Source organism: Lithobates pipiens, unplaced genomic scaffold (genome assembly GCF_037356315.1).
Source record: "Lithobates pipiens isolate NorthernLeopardFrog02 unplaced genomic scaffold, aLitPip1_a1.2 Scaffold_18, whole genome shotgun sequence".
NCBI classification, from domain to species: domain Eukaryota; kingdom Metazoa; phylum Chordata; class Amphibia; order Anura; family Ranidae; genus Lithobates; species Lithobates pipiens.
Genome location: NW_027507758.1, coordinates 576,983,052 through 576,994,547, shown reverse-complemented (window position 1 = coordinate 576,994,547; position 11,496 = coordinate 576,983,052). Strand labels below are relative to the sequence as shown.

At 41.2% G+C, this 11,496-nt stretch overlaps 1 pseudogene across 1 annotated transcript in view; it reads right to left on the bottom strand.

Moving 5' to 3' along the window:
• Positions 1 to 2,843: 2,843 nt before the first annotated feature.
• Positions 2,844 to 11,496, bottom strand: part of LOC143989071 (cytochrome P450 2K1-like) — a 46,532-nt pseudogene continuing 37,879 nt past the window's right edge. The window contains exons 7-9 of the transcript XR_013276967.1: positions 11,078 to 11,262; positions 6,714 to 6,855; positions 2,844 to 3,383 (exon numbers count right to left, since the gene is read on the bottom strand). The product of XR_013276967.1 is annotated as a cytochrome P450 2K1-like (transcript). The remainder of the gene's footprint in view (positions 3,384 to 6,713; positions 6,856 to 11,077; positions 11,263 to 11,496) is intronic.

The following is an 11,496-nucleotide window of genomic DNA, read 5'->3' as shown; positions in this document are numbered from 1 at the left end:
CCTGCATATGTGGGCATTAATCTTTAACTTCTGTAGTTAACGTTTATGTTTTAACCATTTACAGACCGGACCATTTTGCTGGTCAAAGACCAGACCACTTTTTGCGATTCGGCACTGCGTCAATTTAACTGACAATTGCGCGGTCGTGCGACGTGGCTCCCAAACAAAATTGATGTCCTTTTTGTCCCACAAATAGAGCTTTCTTTTGGTGGTATTTGATCACTCCTGCGGTTTTTATTTTTTGCGCTATAAACGAAAATAGAGCAACTTTTTTATTTTTTACTTTTTGTTATAATAAATATCCCCCAAAAATATATAAAAAAAAAAACATTTTTTTCCCTCAGTTTAGGCCGATACGTATTTTTCTACATATTTTTGGTAAAAAAAAAATCACAATAAGCGATTATTGATCGGTTTACGCAAAAGTTATAGCGTTTACAAAATAGGGATAGTTTTATGGCATTTTTATTAATAATTTTTTATTATTATTTTTTTTTACTAGTAATGGCGGCGATCAGCGATTTTTATTGTGACTGTGACATTGTGGCGGACACATCGGACATTTTTGACACATTTTTGGGACCATTGTCATTTATACAGTAATCACTGCTATATAAATGCAGTGATCCCTGTGTAAATGACACTGGCAGTGAAGGAGTTAACCAGTGGGTGGCAGTGTAGGGGTTAAGTGTTCCTAGGGGTGTGTTACTAACTGTGAGGGGGTTGGGCTTTCATTTAGTGAACACTGATCTCTGCTCCAATCACATGGAGCAGAGATCGGCGTCACTAGTTGCTAGGCAGAATGGAGAAATGCTGTTTACACGGCATTTCCTCCATTCAGCCGTCCCGTGAGACAACTGCGGAAATGCCCGCGGCGATCGAGTCCGCAGGACCCGCGACCGGACTCACGGGGGTCCCGACTGGCACGCGAGCGTGCCGCCGGCAGCACGCTTGCCATTCTGCCGACGTACATCGGCGTGCACTGGTCGGGGACCGGATAATCTATACTCATTTCTGCCTATTGATTATTTCAATGCTTGATTATACTGTATTTGCTCTGAAATTTAATAAAAAATGCAATTATATAAAAAAAGAATTACTCCTCACCGTTGTGCAGGTCTGATCTGCAACTACAGGAAATGCTTGGTTAAGGCTGCCAAAGGAGGTTCAACCAGTTATTAAATCCAAGTGTTCACATACTTTTTCCACCTGCACTGCGAATGTTTATATGGTGTGTTCAATAAAAACAATTATTTGTGTGTTATTAGTTTAAGCAGACTGTGATTGTCTATTGTTGTGACTTAGATGAAGATCAGATCACATTTTATGACCAATTTGTGCAGAAATCCATCTCATTCCAAAAGGGTTCACATACTTTTTTTTTGCAACTGTAAATAGATAGAAAACCCATAGCCATTTTAAAGAATATGTCAACCCAGATTTCATATTCCTGATATGTGCCTGCTGTATTATGTATTTCTATATATATAAAAAAAAAAGTGTCCTGCTATCTTTGTATTGTTGTCTTTGTGTGAAATACCTGGTATTCCTGCCAGTCCCTCTGCTTTCCTATTAAAAACTGACCGCACTTGGCATGAGAGCACAGTTCTCAAGCTGTGCTGGGAACTTAGTGTGCTCCCCTCCAATGATCAGATTTGTGTTGACACACACACACACACACACAGCGAACACTTATAAAAAAGGGAAATGCAGTAGTACCAGTGGCGTAACTAGAACCTTCAGGGCCCCTATGCAAGAAACCATGAAGGGCCCCCCTGAACCCCAGCCAGGGCCCTTCCCTCCGAGTCCGGCGGTGGAACTCCAGGGCGTGGTCACAGGTATGACCTTTGTGAGCCCTGTAGTTCCACCACTGGCATCAGTAGTTTTTTTTATAATTTTTTTTTTTAATCTGGCTGGGGAGAACAGACATCGGACTGAGCAGCAATGCATGGAGCAGGAGAGGGGTACTCTGAGGAGCCGGCTGAGGACACAGGTCATGCGGGGAATGCACAACTAAAGAGCATCCAGTGCGATAGTCGAGCATGGAGCTCTGCTAGTCACCCTCCACCTCCAGCCACCCGTGTGCATGGTGCACTGGTACCCCTAGCTGCCTATGCTGCTGCCGGCCATATGCAGAGGGGGCTGCATGGGCCCCCTGCAGCACAGGGCCCAGTTGCGGTCGCGACTGCTGCACCCCCTATAGTTACGCCCCTGAGTAGTACCTTGGATTACAAGCATAGTTTGCTCCAGAAAAATGCTTGTAATCCAAAGCACTCGTATATCAAAGCGAGTTTCTCCATAGGAAATAATGGAAACTCAGCTAATCCCTTTCCACAGCCACTGCTTGTCTATGCAGTACTGCATGTGGCCAGAAGTTTGGGGGGCACCGGAGACACTCAGAAACACTCAGAGACGCTCAGACGCTTGGAGACACTTGTAAACACTCCGTTCCAAGAGAGTCTAATTCATAGGGGATTTTACCCCCCAACTATACACCTGTGGAGGTGATGGTGAAAAGGTTTCATCTAGGATGTAATCAAGCACTCCCGTGTTCTTTTTTGGACTCTTATACATCTTTTTAATGTGAATTGACCACATAGTTGGAATAATTACTCTGTGGACTTTATGTTTATATGCAGTTTTCTGTGTTAACACATGCGTGACAGCGGGATTTTGTCTGTTATGTAGCGCTGCCTTGATGAATGTGTCTCTTTTGTCTGTCGTAAATTGAATCCGCCTGCCATCAGCAGGTATGTGGTAGCAGCTTCAATCTTAAAATAGGATATTTATGTGTGTTTTCATATATATTTCTTTATTTATTTAAAGTAAGAAGTTCCATCCAAACCATAAGCGCTTGCTTGAATTTGTAGGAGGGGGTCAGTTTGTCTACAAGCAGCTTATAACTATTTCTCATTATATAGAGAGCAGAAGCAGGTACAGGTCCTTCATAGATTGCTAAAATCCTTGCAATGCAAATACCTGACCTGGAAAGAACAAAGTGGTATTTCATACAAACAGGGTGGTGTTGAGGAAAAGAAAAGGCAGGGAAGGAACTGGATCCAATGGCCTTCAAAGTTAGAATCTCGGACACCCTGGTCAATAAGGATCCAATTTCCATCTCTCATTCTGTGCTACATAAAGTGGACATTTTTTTTTACAGTTAGTACAACGATTATGTAAAATTGGTCAGACTGAAAAAGCTTTCTAGCTGCGAGGTATAGCACAAATCTTATGTGGTAAGGGGGCGTTAGTGAACCCCAGTGCGGGTGTCAGGTCCACATCAACACCAGGAGGGGCCTGGAACGTGAAGTTTTGCAGCAGTGTTGTAAAAAACAGGAAGAGCTCCATCTTGGCCAGGTTCTCTCCAGCACAGCTTCTCTTACCTGGTGAAAACAGAAAACAATGAAACTTACTCATTGCTAAAATTTGTGACACAGTTTAAAGTATGATGGTTCATCCTGGGAACATCTGATTGGTGTGTGGAGAAGGCAGGAATTCTGTTAAAGCAAATTGGTTCACGTACCCATAATTGATAAGGGTTTTTACATCTGGATCAACTATGGACTAGTGCCTTGTACACACGGTCGGACATTCAGACAACAAAATCCATCGGACAAAGTTGTCGGAAAATCGGATCGATCTTAACAAGGTGACATACCACATGTACGTCGGGACTATAAAAGGGCCAGTAGCCAATAGCTTTTGTCTCGTAATTTATTCTGAGCATGCGTGGCACATTGTCCGTCTGAATTGTCTACACACTAACGGAATTTAAACGATCGGATTTTGTTGTCGGAAAATTTTAGATCCTGCTCTCAAACTTTGTGTGTCGGAAATTCCGACTGATAAATTCAGATGGAGCCCAAACGCGATCGGATTTTCCGACAACACGATCCGATCGCACATTTTCCGTCGGAAATTCCGACCGTGTATACAGGGTTTTGAGGATGCTTGAAGTTGATAGATGGATTTAAGTTTTTTTTTATATTTTTCTGTACCTAACTATTAGGGATGAGCCCAACGTTCAAGCCGAAAGTAAGTTCGACTCGAACATCGGGTGTTTGCCTGTTCACCAAATAGCGAACAATTTGGGCAATTTTGAAAGCCGCGGAACACCCTTTAAAAGTCTATAAAGTCTATAAAGGCTTATATGCAAATTATTGTCATAAGAAGTGTTTCGGGACCCAGGTCCTGCCCCAGAGGACATGTATCAATGCAAAAACAAGTTTTAAAAACTAACGTTTTTTCGGGAGCAGTGATTTTAATAATGCTTAAAGTGAAACAATAAAAGTGAAATATTCCTTTAAATTTTGTACCTGGGGGGTGTCTATAGTATGCCTGTAAAGTGGTGCATGTTTCCCGTGTTTACAACAGTCCCTGCACAAAATGACATTTCTAAAAGAAGAAAAGTCCTTTAAAAGTACTCATGGCTATAATGAATTGTCAGTCCCGGCAATACACATAAAAGTAATTGAAAAAAAACAGCATAGGATTCCCCCATAATCCATTACTAGGTTCTGGTATGAATATTAAGAGGAACACCAAACCAAAATTCAAAAAAATAATTGCGTGGGGATCCCCTCAAAATCCATATTAGACCCTTCAGGTCTGGTATGGATTTTAAGGGGAACCCTGTGACAAAATTTTAACAAAAATGGTGTGGAGGTCCCCCCAAAAATCCATACCAGACCCTTATCTGAGCACGCAACCTGGCAGGCCGCAGGAAAAGTGGGGGGACGAGAGAGAGCTAACCCCCTCCAGAATCGTACCAGGCCACATGCCCTCAGCATGGGGAGGGTGCTTTGGGGTAGCCCATGTTGATGGGGACAAGGGCCTCATCCCCACAACCCTTGCCCTTTGGTTGTGGGGATCTGCGGGTGGGGGGCTTATCGGAATCTGGAAGCCCCCTTTAACAAGGGAACCCCCAGATCCCTACCATTTCACTAAAAAGTGTGAAAATTGTAAAAATGACATGGCAAAAAAATAAAAAAATAAAACTGTCCCACAAAGTCTTCTTCTTCTTCTCGTGCTCTGCCAACGGAACGGAAAAAAAAAATAAGAAAAAAAACGCACAACGCCACCGATCCGCCTCTGGCACCCACTGCAATGACCGACCTCTCAGGTGCGGGCTCTGTTATAACTGAGGGCAAGGCCACGCGGTGATGTCGCCGAGTGACCCTGCCCCCCTCTGATGCACAGGGACATCCCATCCCTAGCCACTACAGGGAAGCCATAGGTATGTCCCCATGCGTCAGAGGGGGCAGGTTTTTTTTCCGGTCCATCGGCGGTGTTCGAAAGGGATTTTTTGCCTGTTGGCATGTTCTACTGCAAACCAAACCGAGGGGTGTTCGGCTCATCCCTACTAACTATGTAACAATATGTATCTCTCTTTGGGTGGAGCAGCGAATGGTTAAAACCCCAGTAGGGGTTTTAACCATAATGAAAAAAAAAAAATGGTGTTCATCTAACATAGCAATACATCTACCTACCCCCTCAATGAAAGTATTTAGAACCAACATTTTCTTTTAGTTTTAGTGTGGTCTTTTCTATCTGTGTCTTGCTGGGGAAATTTACCCTCCTTATTTGTCTTGGTAACCATTGCCACTAAAATGCCAGCTGTGTTAGAGGGGATTTTTTCTAAATTTGGAGAGATTTTCACTCAGTTTCTGTTGTGTCTCCAAAAAAGCATACCCTCAACCATCCCAAATTTCATGAGACTGTCCTGTGATATTAACAATATAGCACAGATCCCACCTGTGTTCTGTAGTTGAATGCTGGAACTCTCATTTTGCCACTCAGCTTTGCGATAATGCACAATTTGCCAGGTGGAGTGATCTTCTATCCTAAGGCATGTACAGTACATGGTTCTGGAGGTGACATCACTGCACAGGCAGTGGCACAGGACAAATGAGACAGGTTCTCTGTTGTCTTCTACTGACCAACAATGCTTTTCAAGAAGGAAGAAGGGAAACACTAATGACCACCATGCTATTTAAAGGGGAAGGGAGAGGTAGGAATGCTTTTCAGTGAGGAGAAGAATAGAAGCTTCCATTGACAGAACCTGGAAAGTGAGAATGTGGAGATAACCCATTGACCACCAATGCCTGGGAATGAGGGAGGGGACCTTCAGCATCTATTTAGGCCAGGGTGGTCTCTTGCAGTGTATTTATGCACAAAACACTTTATTGTGCAGTGCATTAAGGCTGCTAATGTTCCACTTTGGACCTAGAATTGGACATGCACCAAGTTGCTTTTGGAAGGGTTCTTGGGTGTCATTAAAGTGGAACTTCACCCTAAAGTAGAAGTTCTGCTTTATGCCTCACTCTTCTATTTTTTGAACTTTTTGGGTACCTGGTTTTGGCAAGTACCCACTCCCAGTTATGTTCAGATTGCTGCTGTGATCCACTGGAAGTTCTATTCCCCCAACCTCCTGGGACACATCGCAGGTGAGTGGCATGGGCAGCCAGCTGTGAAGCCACAAGGAATAACAGCCAGATGTGCACAGTAAACATGCCGGTGCCAGGAACCCAAAGACCGGTGAAGAACCAGTTCAGATGGACCTCTGGACCGGTGAGCATCCTTTTATTAAAAGTTAGCAGCTACAGCTGACATTTCATTTTTTTAATACAGGGTTAACGACTGCTTGAACAAAAATGGCACTGCAGTACATCAAAGCACATAATCAGCAAACACCTGCTCTCCTTGAATATTACCTAATGAGAAGGGTATAAATGCCTCGTTCTTCTTCAGATTTCCTTCTGAGTCGAGGAAATGTTCAGGGTAAAACTCATGTGGTTTTTCAAAGTAAGCTTCATCCTTGAGAACAGAAGACAGCAAGGGGAAAACAACGGTTCCCTGTGGGAAAAGCACAATCATATAATTGTGGATGCATGTCTTAGTGTATCTGTATGGACAAATGTAAAGTTATTCTTCTAGAAAGCCATTGTAGTAGCAACGTTACAAATCTTTTAAATATGTCTCCATATTTAATTAATTTTTCCTCTTCTTTTATATTTCCTCCCTTACTGTGTTTTGTATATTTAATGACTTGTTATACTAAATTCATGTATTTCTAGACGTAGGTAATGTCCTGATGAAGCTGCGAAGCGAAACTAGTTGAGCGATTACCCCACCCGTCTCTACAACATTGTGACCTATATCTTTGGAAATATTATATATTTTTATATTATATTGTATTTTTTCTCTGAATAAATTGTTTTTATATTGTATAATGGTTTGATTTCAATCCTTTTCCAATTTTAGTATATGTGCCCCGTGATAGTCCCATGCTCACATTCTATGTGTTCTGACATCTCTGATAGGAGACCAGAGATTTCAACATTTCCCTTTAATCTATCCTATTGGGATGAGGGTGCACTTTTAGTTTATTCCTTGTAATACCTCAAAGCCATTCATTTCTGTAGTAGCAACGTTGGTGGACTACAAAGAGAACCTGTTGAATTGGCAAATTGTAAGCAAAGAGTGATTAAAGCCTAGTGCACATGATCAGAATATCATACAAAGAATTCCACTTTCGAAGCAATCATACGATAATCTGATCGTTAGCACACAGCTTTCGTTCAAAATTATCCAAAGGGATAAACACAAAACATTTTTGTTTAATCAGTACAGTTTTCGTCTGAAAATACAATACATTAAGATTCAAAGGACAGGCACCGGAAGTGACTTCAGTGTGCGAGCTCGCCTCTCGTGGTGACTAGCATGTACCTTGGTTTTAAATGTGAGTACCGCAGTTTGGTTTAATAAAATCATCTAAGTCTTCACGTATAATCTTCTTTTTTCTCCATACTATTCATGCACCAACTTGGCAGGATTTTCAACGCTTTCTATTTGTGCTTGAGAGGCATATATATACAGTTGCAAAAAAAAGACACACAACAATAGACAATCACAGTCTGCTTAAATAACACACAAAGAATTAAATGTCACCATGTTTTTATTGAATACACCATGTAAAAATTCACAGTGCAGGTGGAAAAAGTAAACCCTTGGATTCAATAATTGGTTGAACCTCCTTTGGCAGCAATAACTTTAACCAAACGTTTCCTGTAGTTGCAGATCAGACATGCACAACGGTCAGGAGTAATTCTTGACCATTCCTCTTTACAGAACTGTTTGCCCCCGTAGACACGGTTGGAAATTCCGACCACAAAATTTGGTGGATTTTTTCCAATGGATTTTGTCCGAAACTGGTGTTGCATACACACGGTCGGACAAAGTTGTCAGAAAATCCGATCGTTCGGAACGTGATCGTTATTTCTGACGGGACTACGTTCAGGCTAGTAGCCAATAGCTTTGCTCTTGTAATTTGATCTGAGCATGCGTGGCACTTTGTCCAATCTCATCTCATTGATTGGACTCCAGTTGGCTGACACCTCACTCCAATTAGCTCTCGGAGATCTCGTTAGTCTAGGGGTTCACATACTTTTTCCACCTGTGAATGTTTACATGGTGTGTTCAATAAAAAACATGGTAACATTTAATTCTTTGTGTGCTATTAGTTTAAGCAGACTGTGATTGTCTATTGTTGTGACTTAGATGAAGATCAAATTACATTTTATGACCAATTTGTGCAGAAATCCATATCATTCCAAAAGGGTTCACATACTTTTTTTTGCAACTGTACAATTACAAACCATCAATCAAGATACAAGGTTCCCTAGATGATCTCCATGCCATGCCGTTTATAGGGAGCCGTTTAGTGGGATCCACTGCAGGACCCTGGATCTTTATATGGTTTATACACACGCTGTTACCTTACAGCCACAAGCTATCACAGCCAGGTGCTCACACTTGCAATGCCGGCGTCACGGAGAGGAAAAAGAGAGAAGCGAAGCTTCGGGCGGCTGCATCACTGGATTATGAGACAGGTGAGTGACGATTTATTAGAAGTCAGCAGCTGCAGTTTTGTAGCTCTTGACTTTTAATGAACACAGAAATGGATGGAACTCCGCTTTAGTAACCTATTTGTTTTCAATATGGAAACTAGCATGCAAGAAAAATGGACGATCATTCGCCCGATAATCTCATTGTGTATACTAGACTATTTTTGCCACTTTTTGGGTACCTAGTTTTGGCAAGTACCCCTCACACCTACGGATTGCCACTGTGATCCACTGGAAGTTCTATTCTCACACCCTTCTGGGACATGTCACAGGTGTGAGGAGTGGGCAGCCATCTGTGAAGCCACAAGGAATAATATATATATATATATATATATATATATATATATATATATATATATATAAAATTCACCTAATTGGTACAAAAATTGGGCTGAATACAGGGCTCAATATTGAGCTACTAGCCAGGCCTCAAGGGTTACTCGCCACCAGTTGCCCCGCCCAACCCTACCATACCCCACCCCTAACCCCACCCCTAAACACGCCCTCATAAATTATCTCTTGAAATAACACTTAAATGTTTTATGCAGAATTATGTTATAAAAATATATATTAACCACTTTATCTGTGTCCCCAATGCAGCCTGTGTCCCCATTGCAGCTATGTGTCTCCAAGTCAGCTATGTGTCCCCAATGCAGCTATGTGTCCCCAATGCAGCCTGTGTCCGCCAGTGCAGCCTGTGTCACCAATGCAACCTGTGCCCACAAGTGCACAAAATTAAAAAAAAAATCATTCAAAAATATTGTCCGATTGAAACAGGATAGGATCTTGGGTCCAGCACTTCCCAAAAGGCCGCAAATTATCTATAGAAAAGCACCATCTCTCCGAAAGAAAATTGGAACCTGGAGTAATAGACCCTCTGACCCAAGTTGACAATAGGCTTTTATCCTTTTTGACTGGCTTGTATGCATATGGCTGGTGTCCAGCTTGTAGGCAAGCCAAAAGTAACATCATGAAAAAGAAGGAATTTGTGGCAACTGCTACTAACAAGACGCACAAAATCAAAGAACTAATTTCATGTTCTACACTGGGGTCATATACATGTTGAAATGCGGGTGTGGCTTGCAATATGTAGGGAGGACCTTCAGACCATTACATGTGAGACATTAAAAAAGGACTCATTACCCATAATGTCTCTAAACATTTTAGATTGTTCCATGACCGCAACTCTAGACATCTCAAATTTTGGGGGGTAGAGAGAGTTAAAAAACATTGGAGGGGAAGGCATTTTATCCAACATCTCAGTTATCGTGAATTGTACTGGGTATATGAAATTGCTTCTTAATCTTCAATGTTGATGAATAGACTGATCTCCCTGATTTTGGAAAATCTTTTTTAGATGGCATTTTATGAAGCATTGTTTATAAATTTTAGTAATTTTTTTTTTTTATTATCGCTGCACTGCCTTATTTGTGAATTTTACCCAGGAGTTTAAATATCGATCTTGAGTGTTACAGCTGCTACATATTTGGGGATAATATGTTGCACTGATTGATCTTCTATCTTTAATTCCTAAAGTATACCTAGTCCCAAAACAAAAAAATTATATATTGTAGACTACAAATCGTTAAAAGTAGTGGCTTCCATATTTTTTATGTTTTTTCTTCATTTCCCCTGGTGATTCTGCCAGTGACACACTTCCTAGGTTGTCTCCATTCTGGATGAAGGAACTATGGAGGCTCCTTTGGACGCCAGCATTCTGTCTTGGTGGATCTGTACTAGCAGATTTAGATGGACTTGAATTAAAGCTTACACTTTATAAGCAGTTACAGCAACCGTTTTTTTCTTTTGAGATAAAGGTTTTACAAAAATTTATAAAATTTTGATAATTCTAAGCACCCCATCAGTGTTTAATGCTTAGCTTCTACTCTCTAATTGCCATGTTTGCTAAACAGCTTGGTCTGTTGAAGGAAGTAAAAAAAAAAAACAGACTTAATGGACAGTTCACCACAGGAAAATAAAGAAAAAAGCCTAAAAAGAAGATGTAGCCACCACATTTCAGAATTGGTAAGCTGCAATGTAACACATTTTGAATTTTGATATACAGTACTTTAACATTGAATTGTTAACAAAACCTAGACTGCTGCAAATGCAAGGGGCTGCATGCATCTAAACTCCTGTAAATGGTGAGACTGTATATATGTTATACTTGCCTTTGGAATGTTGTACCCTCTAAATGTGACATCTTTAGCAGTTGCATGTGGGATATTCAGAGGTACAATATCAGCAAACCTCTGGATTTCATGAATGACCGCATCAGTATATGGCATCTGCTTCCTGTGCTCAGTTTGGGGTTGAGCCAATCCAATCACTCTGTCAATTTCACTGTGTACTTTCTCTGTCAGGAAAATAGACTCATATGTGTTTATAATCAAGGAAATATTTCTCTGTATGTTAAAAGTCATTGCAAAAATACCATATCTAAAGCCTTTTTTTTTTTGTTTTAGATGGAGTGGTAAGGTTTTTATTGCAGGCTGTGCTCCCATTAGGGCGATTTATCACTCTATATTTCTATATTTGTCTTAGTGACTAATGTCACCGAGACTAAGGCTGGGTTCACACTAGCTGTGGC